Source organism: Musca autumnalis, unplaced genomic scaffold, assembly GCF_047663935.1.
Source record: "Musca autumnalis isolate F117 unplaced genomic scaffold, ASM4766393v1 scaffold_1, whole genome shotgun sequence".
NCBI classification, from domain to species: domain Eukaryota; kingdom Metazoa; phylum Arthropoda; class Insecta; order Diptera; family Muscidae; genus Musca; species Musca autumnalis.
In genome coordinates, this window is record NW_027411644.1 from 164,851,114 (window position 1) to 164,871,855 (window position 20,742).

At 38.5% G+C, this 20,742-nt stretch overlaps 1 protein-coding gene across 6 annotated transcripts in view; it reads right to left on the reverse strand.

The window, feature by feature from the left end:
* Positions 1–20,742, reverse strand: part of cpx (synaptic transmission protein complexin) — a 1,026,747-nt gene that overhangs the window by 968,309 nt on the left and 37,696 nt on the right. The gene's annotated exons all lie outside the window — the stretch shown is intronic.

Below are 20,742 nucleotides of genomic sequence, written 5' to 3' on the forward strand. Positions count from 1 at the left end.
AAGATCCACTTCCATAGTGGACTATGTCGGTCCATTCCTTTAAGTAGGTCCTCCGCAACACTTTTGAACTTTAATCCCAATCCACATTTTTGTCGGCAAATTCCAAAAGGGGCCACAAAAGTCTGAAAATATTCTAAATACATTCGATCTGTCCGTTGATGAAAGTTTCAATTCGCATAGGCTGAGGGTATATCTCTGTCCTGTTCTAGTCATTTCCCTTGACGGAAATTACAAAACTGTAACGATCGTTTTTATTTACAATTTCTATGCACCAATCCACAAGAGCGTCTTGAACGAGAAAAATCCATTTTTGCGGCCAGATGTTCATGCAAAATCAAATGTTAATTAGTGGAGAAAATGCCCAAGGATGCCTCTATCTCACGGTATACAACATGGCGATCTTGCATTATCCGTTCATGCATGGCTTAATTTTTTTCTGACGGCCACGTCTTTATTTCATTAAACCAGTTTTTCATAGTAACATAGGGTGGCCCATTATCAACGTAGAAAGATTTAATGTGATCGATGGACTCTTGTCGTGATTATCCCCGTCGAAAGTTGTGTAAAATGATCGGACGAAAATTCTCACAACTAAATTCCATTTTTTGCAAAGTCATTTTATCAAGTCACTGTAAACAACACAAGGTCGTATGACGAACTGTCCTGAGTACGTATAGGCTAAAAACTGTCAAACTGTCCAAAAAATTTAAGTGAGGCCTGGCAACACGCGTTGTTGCCTAAGCCAGTTAGTTTTCGTGCAGCCCTTGTACTCAAGGTTCATTGGGGTCATAGAACGGTGCCAATTTTCGTTATTTTGAAGGTTTATACATAATTATACCACTATCCCATAGAAACTGGCCTCCCGATATAGGGATATTTAAAGGTTATGAGCCAGATTATTCAACAAAAATGGCTAACACATGGTATGTAGTCTCCGTTGGAGGTATCAAATATTTCAAAATCAAAATATTCCTGCAGAGAATAGTTCGGACCTAACGGTAGATTAGACTCAAAACCTCATAAACTTGTATTTAACATCACTTCAAATATTCTTTCCCTTCGCGGTGAGTTCAAACTTATTACAAAGCGTTTATTAAATTGACCAAAATGTACACTTTACATTTAATGTCCACCCGGAAACTTTCGTCAACGAATTTACATAATTAAAGTTCACAAAAAATAAAACACTAGAAATAATAATTGAAAATTTTTCATTGACACATCCAATTTCATAAACTTAATCTAGCTAACGTCATTTATGAAGATGTCATAAAATATAATCCTCTAAAAGAACTCTCAACGTTCTAAAAACAGCAACGTCAGTAGTCAACACAATTTATAAAATGTTTGAAGAGCCTTAAACACCCAACCATCCTCCATTTAGATGCATTGAATGTTGGTTGACACTCTGTTAGAATAATTAAAATGAATGCTAGCCTCCGTCAGCGACAAACTTGTAGTGACTTTAAGCACCATCTGCGCCATAGAATATAGCACACATTCGTCGACTATTGTTTGGCTAGAGCATGCGCTATTATTATAAAAAAATTCTTGGCTGACTGTCTAACTGACACGTGAGTGTTAAAGTGTATAATGCGAGTTAAAATTGCAATATGCAAAAACAAAATATTGATTTTTTTCATAATTTATTTAACATTTGCTGCAATTCTTTAAAAAGTCTAAATTATTGTTGCCATTCTAAGAGCACTACTATAATATGTGCATGCAGAACAGCGTTTGAATATTTTCTGATAAAAAACAAGAACAATTGCTTGCATTCGTCATCTAACCATTCCTCTTTTACCAATTGCTGTTAATGGAAAATTTTATTTATGCCACAGTGATGGAATTTAAAATAGCACAAGGATAATTTTTATTTCATGGCTTCTACCAGGGACGTCACCTCAAGAACTATGTGCTTGAGTTGGTGTATTTTTTCACTATGGGAGCGGCAATTTATCCCGGAATGCCGGGATAGAGATGAACCCCGGGCCAGTATGGATCTCTTCCGTTTGCCAGATCCGCATCCACCACCTGTCAGTACCGGTGAGATGTAATGGATATAGGGAATGGGTGAATTTCCGAGGGTGCTCTGGTCTTAGTCTCACCCAGGATTACAGCGATAGGTATGTTGCTGCGCCAGAACATCGCCCTGTGAGTCTTCAACTTCGTCGTCCGACTCTTCGTCATCGTCGGAATATGAGACGCCTCCGCAGTCTCCCCAACAACAACAAACACAGCATCTAACACCACAAGTTGTTGTTCAACGGCCCGGAAATGCATCATTCCTGCAATTCCTGCGAAATTGTAGACTTTATGAGTCAGAAAAACATCATGCTCGCCGCGATCCAGGAAACAAAGCTCACCGCCACCTATAGCATGCAACGTTGTGATGGTTACAACGTTTTGGGGGAGGATCGCACAAGAAGCGGACGAGGAGGACTTGCCTTCCTAATACACCAGTCTGTCCAGTACTGACCTATCTCGCTTGAGTTTTACTCTACTGAACCATTCATGAATCGGGTTATATGTCTGATATTAGTTCGCTTTTAGATGGCAATAACCATCTGGTGCTAGGGGACTTCAATGCTCATCAGGAGCTTTGGCATTCCGTCCTTGGTAATGCCTAGAGGGGTACTGCGCTGTCCGAGCAAATTGATAACTCCACGTTTTGCACGGTGAATGAAAACGCTCCTATGAGGAGCGATATCACCATTGTGGCACCAGATCTGATAAATGACGTATCCTGGCAACCCGTCGTTTCCCTTGGCTCGGACCACCTCCCAATCATTGTCTCCGTAAATAGACCACCCGATTTAATAACCTCTGAACGCCGTACCTTCCTGAAACAGTGAAAGCTGATTGGCAAGGGTTCCGGATTTTACCAATCACCGCTTTAGAGAGCTTCCCATTCCCTGAGATCGGGTAGCTGAGAGAACTTTCCGGACATCATTACTACAGCAACCGCTCGCTACATATCTGCTGGTCGAATACCCGAAATAAGACCAAATTTCCCATCATAGGCGACAGGACTAGCATATGAGCGAGTGAGACCCGAGAGTTAGAGAGCTTACTCTAACCCGAGAATTAGTAGGCGAACATTAGCGAACAGATCACCTGATTCAATGCAGCTGCTTAAGCAACTGGATGAACCCGGAGTTGAGTATTTAACAAGTGTCCTAAACCTATCGTTAGCCACCCATATTGTACCAGAAATTTGGAAAGTTAGCAGGGTAGTCCCGATAGGGAAGCCTGGCGGATTCCAGCAAAGGAGAATGATACAGACCGATTTCACTCTTGTCGCCAGTAGCAAAGATCCTAGAGGCACTACACCTCCTGACGAATAGAAGCTGTTTTCCAGTTGCCCAACATCAACATGGACTTCAGAAAATTCATAGTACTACAACAGCATTAGACGCCATATCCACACATAGCAGTAGAGGATTGAACCAGAACAGGCCGTGTGACGGAACAGTCATTGTGACTCTTGACCTATCAAAGGCCTTCGTTACTGTCAACCATGCCAAGCTGTTCGAGGATATAGAGAAGTCTACTCTCCAGCAGTGTTTGAAACGTTGGGTGGTAAACTATATATACGGACGCCAGTCGTTTGTGGAATTCAGAGACACAAAGTCCAAACCCCGTAGAGTGAAACAGGGAGTTTCCCAAGGAGGGGTGATATCTCCGGAACTGTTTAAACTCTAACTCTCTGAAATTCCATACCCTCCAGACGGCATAGAGATGGCAATGTATGCAAATGATTGTACCATGATCGTATCGTGTCGGGTCCTATCGTCGATGACACACATATGTGATAGGTTAAATATCTACATAGCTGACCTAGTGCAGTTTTTCCATCTGAGGAATAAACAAATATCCGCCGCTAAATCTACTGCCACACTGTTCACCACTATGACGGCTGAAATGAGGCTCTCACTGAACATATTGGTCGATGGTGTACTGATTCCGACTACTAACTATCCGAAAATATTGGGTGTAACGTTCGATAGCATGTTTAAGTCTTCCACGCAAGCCACAGCTATTTGCGATAAGATCAGAAGTAGGAAGAAGGTCCTCACGTCACTGGCCGGCAGACCTCTTACAACGCAATAGGCCAGTATGTGGTAAGCTATGTGGCGCCAGCGTGGTCTGCAAAGGTTAGCACTACGCAGTGGAAAAAGTTTCAAACCTGCCACAATACCGCCCTAAGGACTACAACAGGGTGCCTCCTCATGACACCAGTGGACCATCTTCATGAGGAGGCGAAGGTTTCACCCGTACGTCTGCACAACAAGATGTTGTCGATGCAGTACCTGCTTGGGTGTTATCGCAGTGAGCATCCCTGTCACGATTTAATGGACATGATTCCACCATCCAGGCACGTCAGATCTTCATGATCTAGAGAGAGAGGTCGAAAGGTATAAAATAGAATCTATAGATCAACGAGCCTATCAGGCAGGCTTGGATAGCATTAACACTGACATGGTTGCACAGGCAATACAAAGATACAGTATGAATGCCGTATTTGGAGACCATCCTCCATCCATCGCAGCAGAAGAACGCCAGCTGCCAAGGCAAACACGAGTGGTTATAGCCCAGTTAAGATCCGGACGATGCAGCCGCCAAAATTGGTATTGGGCTCATTCGTATTGGGGCCAAATTGATGCCACGATACCTAACACATGCCCGACATGTGGATTGGGACCCCACCACACACTGCATTTGTTTAGCTGCCTAGCTAACCCCACTCACCTATCTCCTGATTTTTTATGGACACAATCAGCCCAGGTTGCAGAATTTTTGAGTCTGGATACAGAGGAACCAGAAACTGATAACTGAAATAATACACGAACGAACATAGGTACATGCTTCTGAGGGTTTTAATTTGACATTTGAAGTTCCCTGCAGTCACGAAGCTTCTCCACCAAAATTTGCCATATTTTTTAGCCCCCATATAACAGCACCTCCCGATTTAAATAATTTGGGGATTTTAGCTACCTGCTATATGACATTGAGGTTGCCAGTAGTCGCAAAACTTCTAAACCAAAAATTGTCAACATAGCTCCATGTGTTGGTTTAGCCCACATATAAAGGTAGTGGTCACCAGATTTCTGCACGTTAAGTTGTCAGAATATGTCGATGTTTTGGCATTACCCGCATATAAAGATACCTCCTGATTTTAGGTATTTTTAGGAATTTAGCTACATTTGTTGACCGAACTATCTGTATTTTGGCATTGAGGCTACCAGTGGCCACAAAACTTATTTACCTACAAACATATGTATGTTCCCACAACATCCCCCAGCGGACAAGGGAGACTTCTCTTATATCAATGAGTGCATGCCGATTCATATGACTCAATGATATGGGATCTACTTTTGATCGCCGAATCCTGATAGCCAGGAAATATAAGATTTACCACCACCTAAAATTTTGTTCTTTTGTTCTGGTCAGGGATTGAACCGCAGACCACTTGAGTGCACAAAACTTTTTTAACAAAAATTTTGCTCAGGAAATTAGTTATTCCATTTTAGTTCAGAATTTTTATGGTAGGGGGCATAAAATTCTCAATTTTTGATTCTCAGTTCCCTTGGTCTCAATTTGGAACGTTGTTTCTATATTATTAACACTGTTTCTATCTTAATAACTTTGCTATATTTCAAACTCCAAACTGCCAATTATATTCTATACACTAACAAACTGATTCCACAATTACCACACTACTGCAGAAGCAATTGACTGCAGCAAATAGAAGAGTTTAAAAAATCAGCGACCGACCACAAGAATACATAATGTGTTAACAATTGATTGATACAAAAAAGTATACTCGTACACACACACACACATACATCAACAACCATACATTTTCAAATTCAACTGATTTTTCATTACTCAGACAACATTTCCCCAATTGATTTTTGCAATGGCAACAAATAAACATTTAAAAAACCCTAAATGAAATTAATAGAATGAAATGATTCCGTTATTAATTGAATAATTGAAAAATGATGTTATGTGAAAACTATGAGAATTGTGAAAACAAATAAATGGAGAATATAAGTCGTGACTTTCTTTTTTTTTTGTGCATCCTTTGTGGTATTTAATATTTGCTATTCTGTGACAATGAATAAAATCAATATAAAGTAATTGTAACTGAATCTGTTTAGGGTAAGATATGAAAGCTTTTTAGTGTAAATTATTATTTAATTAAAAAATAGATATTAATTGTTTTTAAAATTTAGGCTCATTGGGGTCTTACCACTATACATTAGGCTTAATAATGAGCCCATTATGAGACAAATATAATGTTTTTTTATTTTGTTCAATATTTATTTTGAAAATTGTGAGAAATTCAGTTATAGTTTTTTTGTGGGCTTTTTCAGACTTAAACCACTATAACTTAGCGATTTCTTAACAGATTTAAAACAATAATACCTTATTCAAAAAAACATTATTCACCCCTTTAAAAGGAAGAAGGATCAAAAGAAATCCGTTGTTTAAAAAAATAAGATATGCCCGTTTAAATTTGAAAATATAAGAAACCCAGATTTTCACTACTTTTACCGTTATAAAAAAATAAAACGAAGTGACCCAAACGAACTAAAGGCATTGTCGCTCTCCATGGATCCCAACATGATGGAATTTTGCATCAGAACGCTTGAATATTTTTTGGTCACCTTTTGTAGCACAGTGCCATTTATCGACATTATCCAAGACCAAAACTGCCTGAAAAAGCGTTCCCACGCTTTTGCGATATATTAGAGAGGTCTTAATTACTGCCTTGGCAACAATTTTGTCTTTGTGTTGGCTCGAAAATCTCAATGTTTTGGCTGTTATATGCCAAGATGTCAAAAAAACGTAGATAAGAAACTTAAAGTCAAAATCGGGAGGCTCGATTTTCATCGTAGACATATGGTCCAGTTCAGTCCCAGGAATCAGAATCGCGAAGGGCCCATTAAGGTTTTCAAATCGCCCCGGCCTACTATACATACATACACATATGTTCCCACAACATCCCCCGAAGGGACAAATGAGACTTTCTCTCACATCAATGAGAGCACTTCGCTTTATATTAGCATAATGAAATGGGAGCAATATTTTAACGAAGAGTCCGACTAGTGAACAGTGGTGCAGAAATCGATTTTCCTGGACAAAACCCCCATTTTTTGTTGTCACCGATTGCTAATTTCTATAGGGGATATTGAAACTAAGGAAAGCAAAAAATTTCATCAAAATATTGGATGGTTTGTGCGTGGCGTGCTCCTAATGACAAAAAATGTTTCCCAATTTTGGAAAATTATTTTTGCAAATTTCTGGAGAAAGAAACAGTTATTTCTCAGAAACTATAACAGATATTGTGTTCATTGTAGTTTTTTTGTTAGGTAGGTAGGATTGTTGCCTTTAAGAGTCGTTTTAATAGGTTACCGTAGCGTTTACCTGAAGTGAGTTATTTCATTAAGGGGCTGCCCCCCTATTCAGTAACTTTTTAACAACTTAACTCATGGTTTATTTTACAACAATTTCATTTGTTTGTTTTGTAGTTGTTACAAAAATAAAAGAAATTTTAACAACTTTTCAATTAAAAGTTACAGAATAGGCCTACTGGTCTGGCAAATCACGTCACCAGGCAGGCAATCACTCATTTTTCTTGCGCCAGACCATCTCCTCATATTTCTTACCATAAACTTTCTTCAAAAATGGGCAAGCAAATTAAACTACTTTCAAAAAATTCACTTACCGCCCTTCTGATATTCGGGTGCCAGAAATGTCATTATTAAAGCTGCAGCCGCTTACTTTATACCTGCTGGTCGAATACCTGAAGTAAGAACGAATTTGCCAGCAAAAGCTGCATGATTATCAAATGAGCGTGATGAGCTTCATCGAGCCAACTCCAGAGTCGGGGTGCCAACAATTAAAAGTTAACAGTATGGTCGGTGAGCATAAGCGTAACAAGTTGCTCAATCATCTGGAGAGCTGCAAGACTGGAGCCGGAATAAGTGAATTTTGGGGAACTGTTTTCGGAAGAAATAAGATAGGGCCCTAGTCATAATTGGTGACGTTACTCTGGCTGATCCGAAGAGGGGCGCAAGTCGTTTTAATCGGCAGTTTGTCGAACACCCCAGGAGTGTCAGGGCGAAGAAAAAAGTATTACGTCGCATAGATCTCTTCCACCACAATTTACAAAGGATGGTGTTGCAAATGTCATTAGGAACGCTAAATCATCCAAAGCGTTTGGCCCTGGTGGAACCTCCATGGTAATGGCGAAACATCGTGATGAGCCGGGTGATGAGTATCTTACCAAAGTTCTGAAATTGTCGCCCACATCGTGCTCTAAGTCTTGGACAGGGTGGTCCCGCTATTTAATCCATTCAATGGTGCCAGCGAAGGTGAACATTTCAGAGCGATTTCGCTTTTGTTGTCCCTAGCAAAGCCTCTTGAGGCTTTACCCCTCCCAGCATCAGAAATAGTTTTCTAATTGCCGATCATCGGCATGGGTTCTGTAAGCAGCACTGCATGACAACAGCGCTGAACGTCATCTCCACACATATTAATCGAGAAATCAACCAGATTAGGCCGTATTGGTGACACTCGACTTATCAAAATCCTTTGATATTGTCAAGCACTCCACGCTCTTTAAGGACATTGAGCAAACTACCCTCCGGCCAAGATTGATTCTTTGGATAATCAGTTATGTATATGTGTGGTTGCCAGTCGTACGCTGAATTCAGGAACAAGAAGTCCATGCCCCTTAAACTGAAACGGGAAGATCCCCAAGTTCTTGACGTCATGTACCTTCCCTCATGTCATTTTGGGAAAGATTGAAATCCTATTTGATTGATCTTACCAACTTTTTCCGACCGAGGCATATACAAATATCCGCCACTAAATCTACGATCACTATGTTTATCACATGGACTGCGGAGATGGGCCTTGAACTTAATGTCGTGGTCAATAGTGTCAGATTTCCAACCATTAACTACACCAAGATTATAGTGGTCACATTCAACAGAATGTTCACGTTATCCGAGCCTGCTACATCTATCTGTGACAAGCTGAGATGTAGGAAAATGTTCTCAGATCTCTAGCCGGTAGCACTTGGGTTGCAGAAAGGGCAAGGATTGATGACACTGTGCAAAACATCTGCCCAGCATGCGTTACAGGCAAGAGCGACACACTGCACTTTTTCAACTGCCCTGCCAAACCTACTCCAGTAGCTTTGTGGTTACAACCCATCAATTGTTATAATGGAGGTATGGAATCTGGTGAGCCGAATTGTATTTTTTCCTCACTGTTCACTATAGCCTTATTTCGTCTGAACTTCACTCTGGGGATAAAGATTACTTGCCAGACTTTAAATGATGAGTTAAAGTAAATAACTTAAGAATAGTTGCTGAGTAAGGATTGATTCTATTCTCTTTCCTTGTACCTACTGTGGATATAACCTCCATTTAGAATAAAAAGTCAACTTCTTATTAAATCCCTTAAATCCCTCAGTAGTTTAAATTAATGTATGAGGGGAATTCCAAAAACCCCTTGAGTTGTTTTTTCAGAATTCCTTTAAAACGTTAGTTGTCAAAAGCAAATGCATCTTACTTACATAAACAAGTGCATCTGACAAGAGAATTCAAGAATGAAAATTCGAATTAAACCATGCTTGACACATTTATTTAAATATGCATGACAACACGAAATACCACTTTTCCTGAAGCTACTGAAAGCCTACCAAAAAAAAAAACACACAAAATAAGACAACCAAGAAAAACATACGAAAAAACGCTGCTTCAATTAGTGAAATTCTCACTGACGTTTACCAGAATAAGTAAATTGTTGTTTTTGGCATTTACCCCACTCAAAATAAGTTTGCAACGAAAGAAATAAAACGTTTTCTCTATTAACTTTCGACATTGCGACAGAGACATTGGAATAGCCGTGCTCAGTTACTGTAATATGGTGTGTTTTACTTGCATCGTCATTATCAGCAGCATCGTCGTTCGTCTTTCACATGCTCACCGTTCATCGTTATTGTGGTATTCTTAGGGAGGCGGGGCAGGGATTCGTTTGTAAATATGAAGGGTCATTAAAACGAGTCACAGCTCGGAATATGTCATTCAAAGGCTGTAAGAACAAAACAAAAATGAAACAAAAAAAAAAAAATCATACACACTCCCACATAAAGAAACATTCATCCGTGCACATAGATAATGAAAACCTTACGGTATTCAGGCCACCACGCTTGAGTACACCTCAAAATATACACAAAGACATCAACACACATGATCAAGTTAATGTAAATCAGAGTTACCATGACAATTTTCCTACCAACATTTTTGCTTTCAGGTAAAAAAAAACAAGTAAGCCAAGGCTATACTACTATATAGCCAAGGCTATACACTACCTCTGGGAATCAGCTTTCCACAAATCAAATGGTCTGTTCCAGTACTGCAAGAATCTACTAATTTTTACTATTTTCCTCGATGACATAAAGGGAAAATTGTTATCGTAGTAAAAATTAGTAGATTCTTGCAGGTTCTGGAACAGAGCAAAAATTTCACTATGGAACAAATAAACTTATTGTAAGAAATAACTGACATCGTATCTCACGAAGCTAAAATGTATCTTCCAGAAATATAGATATAAGCTGTATATTAAAATTTTTCACAATTTTCGGACAAAAGTTATGGTCCATTTAACCCTCTTAATATTATCTGATCGCCATCTCAAATTGCAAGCTTCTTCTGTGTCATATACACTTACGTTATTTAAAACTTTGCGTTGATCGGACTATTATTGCGACCTACAGAGCCACTACAAAATTGGATAAATATTATGTTTTTGGTCCATTTCACGTGCTTAATATTTCACGAGCACGACTAATAAAAATAGGGATCTATTCTGGTCTAAACCCGACCTCCGTACAAAATTCCGTGACGATCGGTCCATAAACTTAGGTAAAATTTCAATATAGCCCCAAAATCGGGAGGTGGACTTATGTATGTCCATAATTTTTATGAGAAAGTTTTTTTTTCAACCAGGAACCCTTCAACTCAAAATTTAGCAAATTTTGTCAATAAATTTAACTTAAATATTAAAAATATCGAAAATTGGAAAGTACCGTCATATGGGGGCTATACCAGAACGTGGACCGAACTTCCCAATTTTTTGACCTAGACATTGTCAGCCAACAATAAGTATTTGTACCAAAATGCATCCTCCTGCGCCAACTCCTTCTATTTTTGGTCACCGTTTATATGAACTCGCGACGTAGTGCGTTGCAACCATCACAACGTGGTATGCCGCAATTGGTGTTGAGCTTGGTTTCCTGCACCGCCGAGACCATGATATTCTTTCGACTCATGAGACCCACCATTCCGTCGATCTTACCTCGGAGTCGATTGCAATTGTATTGCAAAAATTATGCATTTTCAGGGATTGGAACAGCAAGGGCTGGTGTTAAGTGCTGCGTGTGAGGCTGCTGTTGGGGGGCCTGCGGTGGAATCGCGTATTCTAATGACGACGATGACTCACTGGGAACTGTGTTCTCGCAGCAACATAGTCCCTCACATGGACGAATCCAGAACAACCCCTGAGATTCACTCACTCCCGGCATGTATTGCATCTTACCAAAGTTCGTGTTTACTGGATGCGGATGTGACAACTGAACACATCCATATTAGTCCCGGCCCATATACCGCTCCCAACAAAGAACAAGTTTAAACATTAAGATCGGCCAGCCGAACTTTTTATGCACTCCACAATAAAATATTCTGAACTAAAATGGAAAAATTAGTTCCCTGCCTACATTAGGTCAAAAAATGTGTCTACAAATTTCTTCAATATGTTGGTACCTTTATATGGGTGATATACCAAAACATGGACCTATGTGGACGATATTTGGTGGAGGAGTTTCAAATGTCAAATTTGAGCTAGTTCGGTTAAAAATTGTATCAAAAATCATCAAAATACCGAAAATTGCGAGGTACCGTTGACGTTTTTTGGTGGAGAAGTTTCGAGACCGCTGAAAATCTCAATTACAGCAAGTTCGGTTAAAAATTTTAGGTAAAATCCTCAAAATACCGAAATTCAGGGGTAGCGTTTTATGGGGGCTATACCAAAACATGGACCTATGTTATCGGTTTTTGGTGAACAAATTCCGTGACCACTGAAAACTTCAAGTGTCAAATTACAGCTAGTTCGGTTAAAAATTGTAGCTTAAATCCTCAAAATACCGATAACCGGGGGTACCGTTATATGGGGGCTATTCCTTAACATGGACCTATATTCATGATTTTTGGTGGAGAAGTGTTGGGACCACTGATAACCTCAAATATCATATTACAGCTATTTCGGAAAAAAAATTAGCAAAAATCCCCAAAATACCTTAAATCGGGAGGTACCGTTATATGGGGGCTATACCAAAATGTGAAACTATATAGCCCATCTTCGAACTTGACCTGCTTATGGAAAAAGACCATCGGGTGCAAATTTTATCGTTTTATCTCAATTATTGCCGGCGCTAGAGTGATTTCAACAGACGGACATGGCTAGATCATGTTAGAATTTTATCCTAATCAACAATATATACTTTATGAGGTCGCAAATGATTAGTTCGTGTTACAAACAGAAAAAACAAACTTAATATACTCTCCATACCATGGTGGAGGGTATAAAAACGATAACAATACAAATATGTGTACATTAAGATGACAGCCGCTGGCTGGTACATGGGAACATTGTGGTTCAGGATCAACCCGGTTTAGAAGAACCCGTCGCCGTGGTGGTGAAATTTTTAGTAGAGAAGTTTGTTGACCACTTAGATCCTCAAATGTCAAATTACACTTAATTCGGTCTGTACGGTTTGACCATTGGAGTCCTTAATACCAAATTATAGCTAATTCTGTTTGAAAATGTAGCTAAAAGTTGTACCGGTATATGGCGGCCCATATTGTTTTATCCTAACCGACCAATTTCTTGCCACCAAATACAAAACCTGGCAACTCAAATGTGTATTCAACGGTTATAGTTTGCATTACTACAAATACTTGTACTATCTATGCGTACCTCTAATGGAAATGTGGGTGTGTGTGTGTGTGTGCGTGTGTTAAAAATTGCTACAGGGCTACTAATTGAGTCATATCCTGTATAAGAGCACAAACACATTTCCCCATACTCGGCCATGAACACCATTTCCCTGCAAGCAAATGTCAGTGATGAAGGAGTGTGAACAGCAACATCAACAACAATGAAGGAAATAAACATACACACACAACCACACCGAAGAAGACAAAACACTCCTGTTGTAGCCCTCTTAAAGATTTAGGAGGGGTATACCGAGTGGTCAAGAGTAGTTATGAGTTGTCAGCATGGTGTTGAAGGTATCATGATTATCTACAATTTAAGTGCTTAGTACGAAATACTTTACTGCAAAAGATGTTAACCATAATCATCGTGCTTACAACTACTAGTTAATTGTCCATAAACATTTTTGCCTCATTTTCTTTCCTTTTATCTCTCATACATATGTCAGTTAGTTTTTGCCATGTTTGCATTTAATAAACAAAGAGAAAATGATGGATAATTGGCATACATGACCTCCATAAGGTAAAAATTGAATTAGTAGTGGTGTAGTGTAAATAAGTCCCTAATAAGTATCAGAAAAAATAACACAATAATTTTGTTTTGTCTTACATACAAACATACCATACGTATATTATGTTTCATTACATTGTAGACAAAACGTCGCGTCAGTATTGTTTGGTTTTAGCATAAGGTTTCGAAGTTGTGACAATAAGCCAAATAACATATACATACATTGTTATAGAAAATTTGCGCTTTCCTGAGAATGGTTTTATTGTATTTGCATTCGTATAGAAAACATTAACCTCCAACATTGAGAATTTAATTTTAAAATTTTAGGAAATAATATAAATTATATTAAAACTAGGGGACCCGGCGAACTTCGTCTCGCAGTTTGTTAGGTACAGAACTTTATGGCTTTGGTTCAAACCTATAATACTATTATTGCTATCACCTTGTTCTATGGCAAATATTTCTTTGTTTTGAACTGTTTAGGACGATCTTTGAAGCAGATGCAGATTAGACAATTGTACTTTCGACAATTGTCAGATTGACGAAGAGAGAAGGTACTGAGAGGCAAAGTGTTTCTATATTCCTCGACTCTCTCTTCTATAAACTGACAATAGCCACGAAACAAATTAGGTAACTCTAAATCGAGACTAAGATATATTTTTTAAGCAAATAACACGTTTTGCGATGTAAATAAAAATAGTTGGTAGCGCAGTTGAAGCAAAATAATATCATAACGCCCTACTCGTTTCATAATCGATGGTTTTCTGCAATTCTTGTTTCCACCACTGAACACGATATTTCACTAAAGCAATTGAATATGAATTTGAATTTAATGCTGAATATAGTGCCGATCGTCATCAGGTAACCACCTTCGTCTGTTTTTATACCCTCCACCATCGTATGGAGGGTATATTTAGTTTGTTTTTCTGTTTGTAAGACATCGAACTAATCATTTGCACATATATTCTTGATCAGGATAAAATTCTAAGACGATCTAGCCATGACCGTCTGTCTGTCCGTCTGTTGTAATCACTCTAGCGTTCGCCATAATTGAGCTAGAGCGCTATATTTTTGCACCTGAGACTATTTTTTTCCATAGGCAGGTCAAGTTCGAAGATGGGTTATATCGGAACACTTTTTGCTATAGCCCCCATATAACGCTACCTCCCGATTTTCGGTATTTTGGCGATTTTAACTACATTTTTTGACCGAACTATCTGTAATTTCACGTTTGGCGTTCCCAGTGGTGACAAAACATCTCCACCAAAAACCGTCAACATAGGTCCATGTTTTGGTATAGCCTCCATATAACGGTACCTCCCGATTATCGGTATTTTGAGGATATTAGCTAAAATTTTTAACCGAACTACCTGTAATTTGACAGTTGAGGTTCCTAGTAATCACAAAACATCTCCACCAAAAACTGTCAACATAGGTTCATGTTTTGGTAGAGCCCCTATATAACGGTACCTCCCGATTTTCTGTATTTTGTGGATTTTAATTACATTTCTTGACCGAACTATCTGTAATTTCAGGTTTGGGGTTCCCAGTGGTTCCCAAAGTATATCCACTAAAAACAGTGAAGGTCCATGTTTTGGTATAGCCCCCATATAGCGGTACCTCCCGATTTGTGGTACTTTGAGTATTTTAGCTAAAATTTTTGATCGAACTACCTGTAATTTGACCGTTGAGGTTTCGCTTAACGCTTTTTTACTTATTTTTTCTGACTTCTCTATTTGATGTGATCTCCCGAATTCTACTTGCACTGCAAATTCGGTATTAGATGCAATGGCTCTGGTAACATGGACAGATCTATTCTATTAGTTGCCGTTCTTTGTGTGTTTCGGATGCTTGAAGTCTTGTCACACTAACACGTGACTGTTGTCGATTACTTGGTCACCCTATATTTAATTTCGACCATACATACCATACCACATACATCGGAAGTTTATCTTTCGAAGGTGTTTTTACCTACGGTTTAAAAGTGTACATATATGCCACAACTTCACTTCCAATGAAATTACTTCGGAGCTCTTGATGTTTCAATTAACCCACCAATTTTGTGGATTTGTACCTTTTTCCTCAAAACTGTGGAAACCACTTTTGGCATTATCATCTTAGTCTTTTCAATCGGTATCTGACCGAAACCACCACTAATCTTTACAAACTCTAAACTAAGCCCTTTTAACCTTTTTCGCTGTTAATTTCCTAAAAAGACGCTTGAAAATAAACGAAAATCGATTTGATTGTGAATAAAAAATTCTATACAACTTTAAAAAATTGACAAAACAGAGGCGTACAATGGACCCTCACAGTAGGTGCAAATACAATTTTCGCCAAAACTGTCCAAATAAGTGCCAAGATTTACTCCAAACGCGAAGCTCGATAGAAATTTGTGGAAAAATTGACTTTATTAAAAAAATATTTTTGCAAATTTTCACGATTTTGTTAGGTTTTATCCTTTTCTGCCATGAAACCATTCCGAATTGGTGCGAATTGTCAAAATCTGTTCAGCCGTTCTTGAGTTATAAGCGTAGTAACTAACATCATTCTTTTTTATATATATAGATGTGCAATAGCACAGGAAAATTATATTGGGAGAAGGAAGGGAAAAAGCGTGACAGAACATTTTATACCATCTTATACCGGAAACAGGAACAATACCAAAACATGGATCTATATCCACATTATTATACCCTACACCACTATGTGGGGAGGGTATTATACGTTGGTTTTGCCCAAAAAGTTTGTAACGCATCGAAATAATGGTCGTAGACCCATACTTATATATACCAAAATGAATGTCTCGACAAGCTGAGTCGATCTGGCTATGTTTGTCCGTCCGTCTGTCCATCTAAACTTTGTAATCACGCTACAGATCGCAATTTTGATCGGATCGTCACCAAATTTTGGGTGTTGATGAGGGTCCTGGAGGGGAAGAAGCCTATTGATTTTGGTGATGCTCGGATAATATTGGGCAAAAAACTTATTTGGAGAAAAAGTCAACGTTTTTTTCCAAAGCGAATATCTGTGCATCTACAATGGGTATATCAAAAGCAAAACCTGCTAATGAAGGTAGAAAATATCACCTTTCTAACGACGTAAAGTAGGTTGTCGTAAGTGATCAAACAACGAAGATATCACAGTAGTCGCAAATACAACCCAACTTTTCAATTTTGCGATTTTAATCATAATGAAGATTTGGATGGGGACTTTCCAAAAGCAAAGCCTGGGTATGTAAGTAGAAAATTCCATCTTTACAATGATGCATACTAGGTTGGCGTAGGTGGTCAAATAATGGAGGCATAGCAGTCGTCGCTAATGCATCCCATTTTCCGATTTGTTTTGTAATCAAGCTACAGGTCGCAATTTTGATCGGATCGTTTTGGGGGGTTAATGGGCGACCCACAAAGGAAAAAGCCTACTGAGTTTGATGATGGTCGGATGATATTAAGGGTCGGAATGGGCAAAAACCTATTTGGAGAAAAGGTCAACGTTGTATTACAAAGTCAAGATCTCTGTTTCTTTAAGAGGTATATCAAAAGAAAAACATGGCACGGAAAGTAGAAAATATCACCTTTACAACAATGTAAAGTAGGTTTTCGTAGGTGGTCAAACAACAGAGATATCGCAATAGTCGGTAATACTTTCCATTTTCCGATTTTTTTGTAATCACGCTATATGTCGCAGTTTTGATCGGATCGTCACGAAGTTTTTGGGAGTTGATGTGGGTCCCACAGACGAAAAAGCTTATTAAGTTTAGTGATTGTCGGATAATATTCAAGAGTCGGAATTAGCAAAAAGCTTATGTGGAGAAAAGTCAACGCTTTTTATACCCTACACCACTATGTGAAGAGGGATTATAAGTTGGTTTTGGCCAAAAAGTTTGTAACGCATCGAAATAATGGTCGTAAACCCATACTTAAATATACCAAAATTAATGTTTCGACGAGCTGAGTCGATCTGCCTATGTGTGTCCGTCCGTCTGTCCGTCTGTCCTTCTAAACCTTGTAATCACGCTTCAGGTCGCAATTTTGATTGGGAGTTGATAGGGGTCCCGGAGGGGAAGAAGCCTATCGATTTTGGTGATGGTCGGATAATATTTAGGGGTCGGAATGGGCAAAAAACTTATGTGGATAAAAAGACAACGTTTTTTCCAAAGCTAATATCTCAGCTTCTGTATGGGGTACACCAAAAGCAAAACCTGACGACAAAAGTAGAAAATATCACCTTTCTAATGATGTAAAGTAGGTTCTCGTAGGTGTCCAAACAACGAAGATATCACAATAGTGGCAAATAAAACCCAAATTGTCATTTTTGCGATTTTAGTTATAATGACGAATATCACAGCTTTGGTTGGATACTTTCCAAAAGCAAAGCCATACTATGAAAGTAGAACATCCCATCTTTACAATGATGCAAACTAGGTCGGCGTAGGTGACTAAATAACGTAGATATCGCAATAGTCGGTAATTCATCCCATTTTTAATTTTTTTTTTGGAAATCACGCTACAGGCCGCAATTTTGATCGGATCGTCACGAAATTTTGAGAGTTAATGGGGATCTCAAAGAGAAAGAAGCCTATTGTTTTTGGTGAGTGTCGAATAATATTTAGGGGTCGGAATGGGCAAAAAACTTATTTGGATAAAAAGACAACGTTTTTTTCCAAAGTTAATATCTCAGCTTCTATAAGGGGTATACCAGAAGCAAAACCTGGCAATGAAAGTAGAAAATATCACCTTTCTATCGATGTAAAGTAGGTTCTCGTGGGTGATCAAACAACGAAGATATCACAATAGTCACAAATAAAACCCAAATTTTCATTTTTGCGATTTTAGTTATAGTGACGAATATCACAGCTTTGGTTGGATACTTTCCAAAAGCAAAGCCTTACTATGAAAGTAGAACATCCCACCTTTACAATGATGCAAACTAGGTCGGCGTAGGTGACCAAATAGCGGAGATATTGCAATAGTCGGTAATTCATCCCATTTTTCCATTTTTTTGGAAATCACGCTACAGGCCGCAATTTTGATCGGATCGGATCGTCGTTAATGGGGGTCTAAAAGAGGAAGAAGCCTATTGATTTTGGTGAGGGTCGTATAATATTTAGGGGTCGGAATGGGCAAAAAACTTATTTGGACAAAAAGACAACTTTTTTCCTAAGCGAATATCTCAGCTTTTATAAGGGCTGTACCAAAAGCAAAACCTGACAATGAAAGTAGAAAATATCACCTTTCTAATGATGATAATGATGAAGTAGGTTCTCGTAGGTGATCGAAAAACGAAAATATCATACACTTTTCCGATTTTAATTAAAATGACGAATATCACAGCTTTGACTGGGGACTTTCCAAAAGCAAAGCCTGACTATGAAAGTAGAAGATCCTATCTTTACAATGATGCAAACTAGGCCAGCGTAGGTGACCAACAAACGGAGATATCTCAATAATCGTTAATACATCCCATTTCTCCATTTTTTTGGAAATCACGCTACAGGTCGCATTTTTGATCGGATCGTCACGAAATTTCGAGGGTTAATGGAGGTCTCACAGAGGAAGAAGCCTATTGATTTTGGTGATGGTCGGATAATATTTAGGGGTCGGAATGAGCAAAAAATTTATTTGGAGAAAAAGTAAACAAAGCAAATATCTCAGCGCCTATAAGGGGTATACAAAGAGCAAAACATGGCGATGAAAGTAGAAAATATCACCTTTACAACGATGTAACGTAGGTTGTCGTAGGTGGTCAAACAACGAAGATATCGCAATAGTCGCTAAAAGAACCCAACTTTTCATTTTTGCGATTTTAATAATAATGACGGATATCACACATTTGGTTCGGGACCTTCTAACAGCAAAGCCTGACTCAGAAATTAGAAAATCGCATCTTTGAAATTATGCAAAGTAGGTTGGCGTAGGTAGTCAAATAATAGAGATATCGCAATAGTCGTTAATGTGTCCCTTTTTCACTTTTTCTGCAATCACACTACAGGTCGGAATTTTGATCGGATCATCACGAAATTTTCTCACAGAGCTAGAAGCCTATTGATGTTGGTGATGTCGACAGTAGACAAATATAAAATTAAATAATAATATATCTTTGTGTTTATTTCAGCTTTAGTCCATATTTTGTTGTATTCAAGTATTTGAATAACAACAAAATGTTTTACAGTGGATATGAAATTGATTAGTTGCGGGCGGAGGGTCGGGAATACTATAGTTTCAGTTGTCACCAAACAACTTCATCAGTTCCCTTTTCCGCCGACTCTGTATCGATAAACAGGTCAATAAGCCCATCCAGCAAATTAAACAAAATGAGAAATTTGCTATATGGCCCTAAAACTGATTACCCTACAATTTGAGTCGAACTAAAGAATTTTATATCCACCACTGTTTTTATGTCGTCTTTGCATTGCAAAGAATACGAACATAGTGTGTTGCTTCAATAAGCGGGGGTAAAACAACGAGAAAGTTGTTGTTTTTGCATTACGCATTGATCAACAAGGCCGTGCTGATGCCTATTATTGTTGTTGGCGTTTTTTATTGTTGGACTGCAGAATTTTACATCTTTGTGTTTATTTCAGCTTTAGTCCATATTTTGTTGTATTCAAGTATTTGAATAACAACAAAATGTTTTACAGTGGATATGAAATTGATTAGTTGCGGGCGGAGGGTCGGGAATACTATAGTTTCAGTTGTCACCAAACAACTTCATCAGTTCCCTTTTCCGCCGACTCTGTATCGATAAACAGGTCAATAAGCCCATCCAGCAAATTAAACAAAATGAGAAATTTGCTATATGGCCCTAAAACTGATTACCCTACAATTTGAGTCGAACTAAAGAATTTTATATCCACCACTGTTTTTATGTCGTCTTTGCATTGCAAAGAATACGAACATAGTGTGTTGCTTCAATAAGCGGGGGTAAAACAACGAGAAAGTTGTTGTTTTTGCATTACGCATTGATCAACAAGGCCGTGCTGATGCCTATTATTGTTGTTGGCGTTTTTTATTGTTGGACTGCAGAATTTTACATCTTTGTGTTTATTTCAGCTTTAGTCCATATTTTGTTGTATTCAAGTATTTGAATAACAACAAAATGTTTTACAGTGGATATGAAATTGATTAGTTACGGGCGGAGGGTCGGGAATAC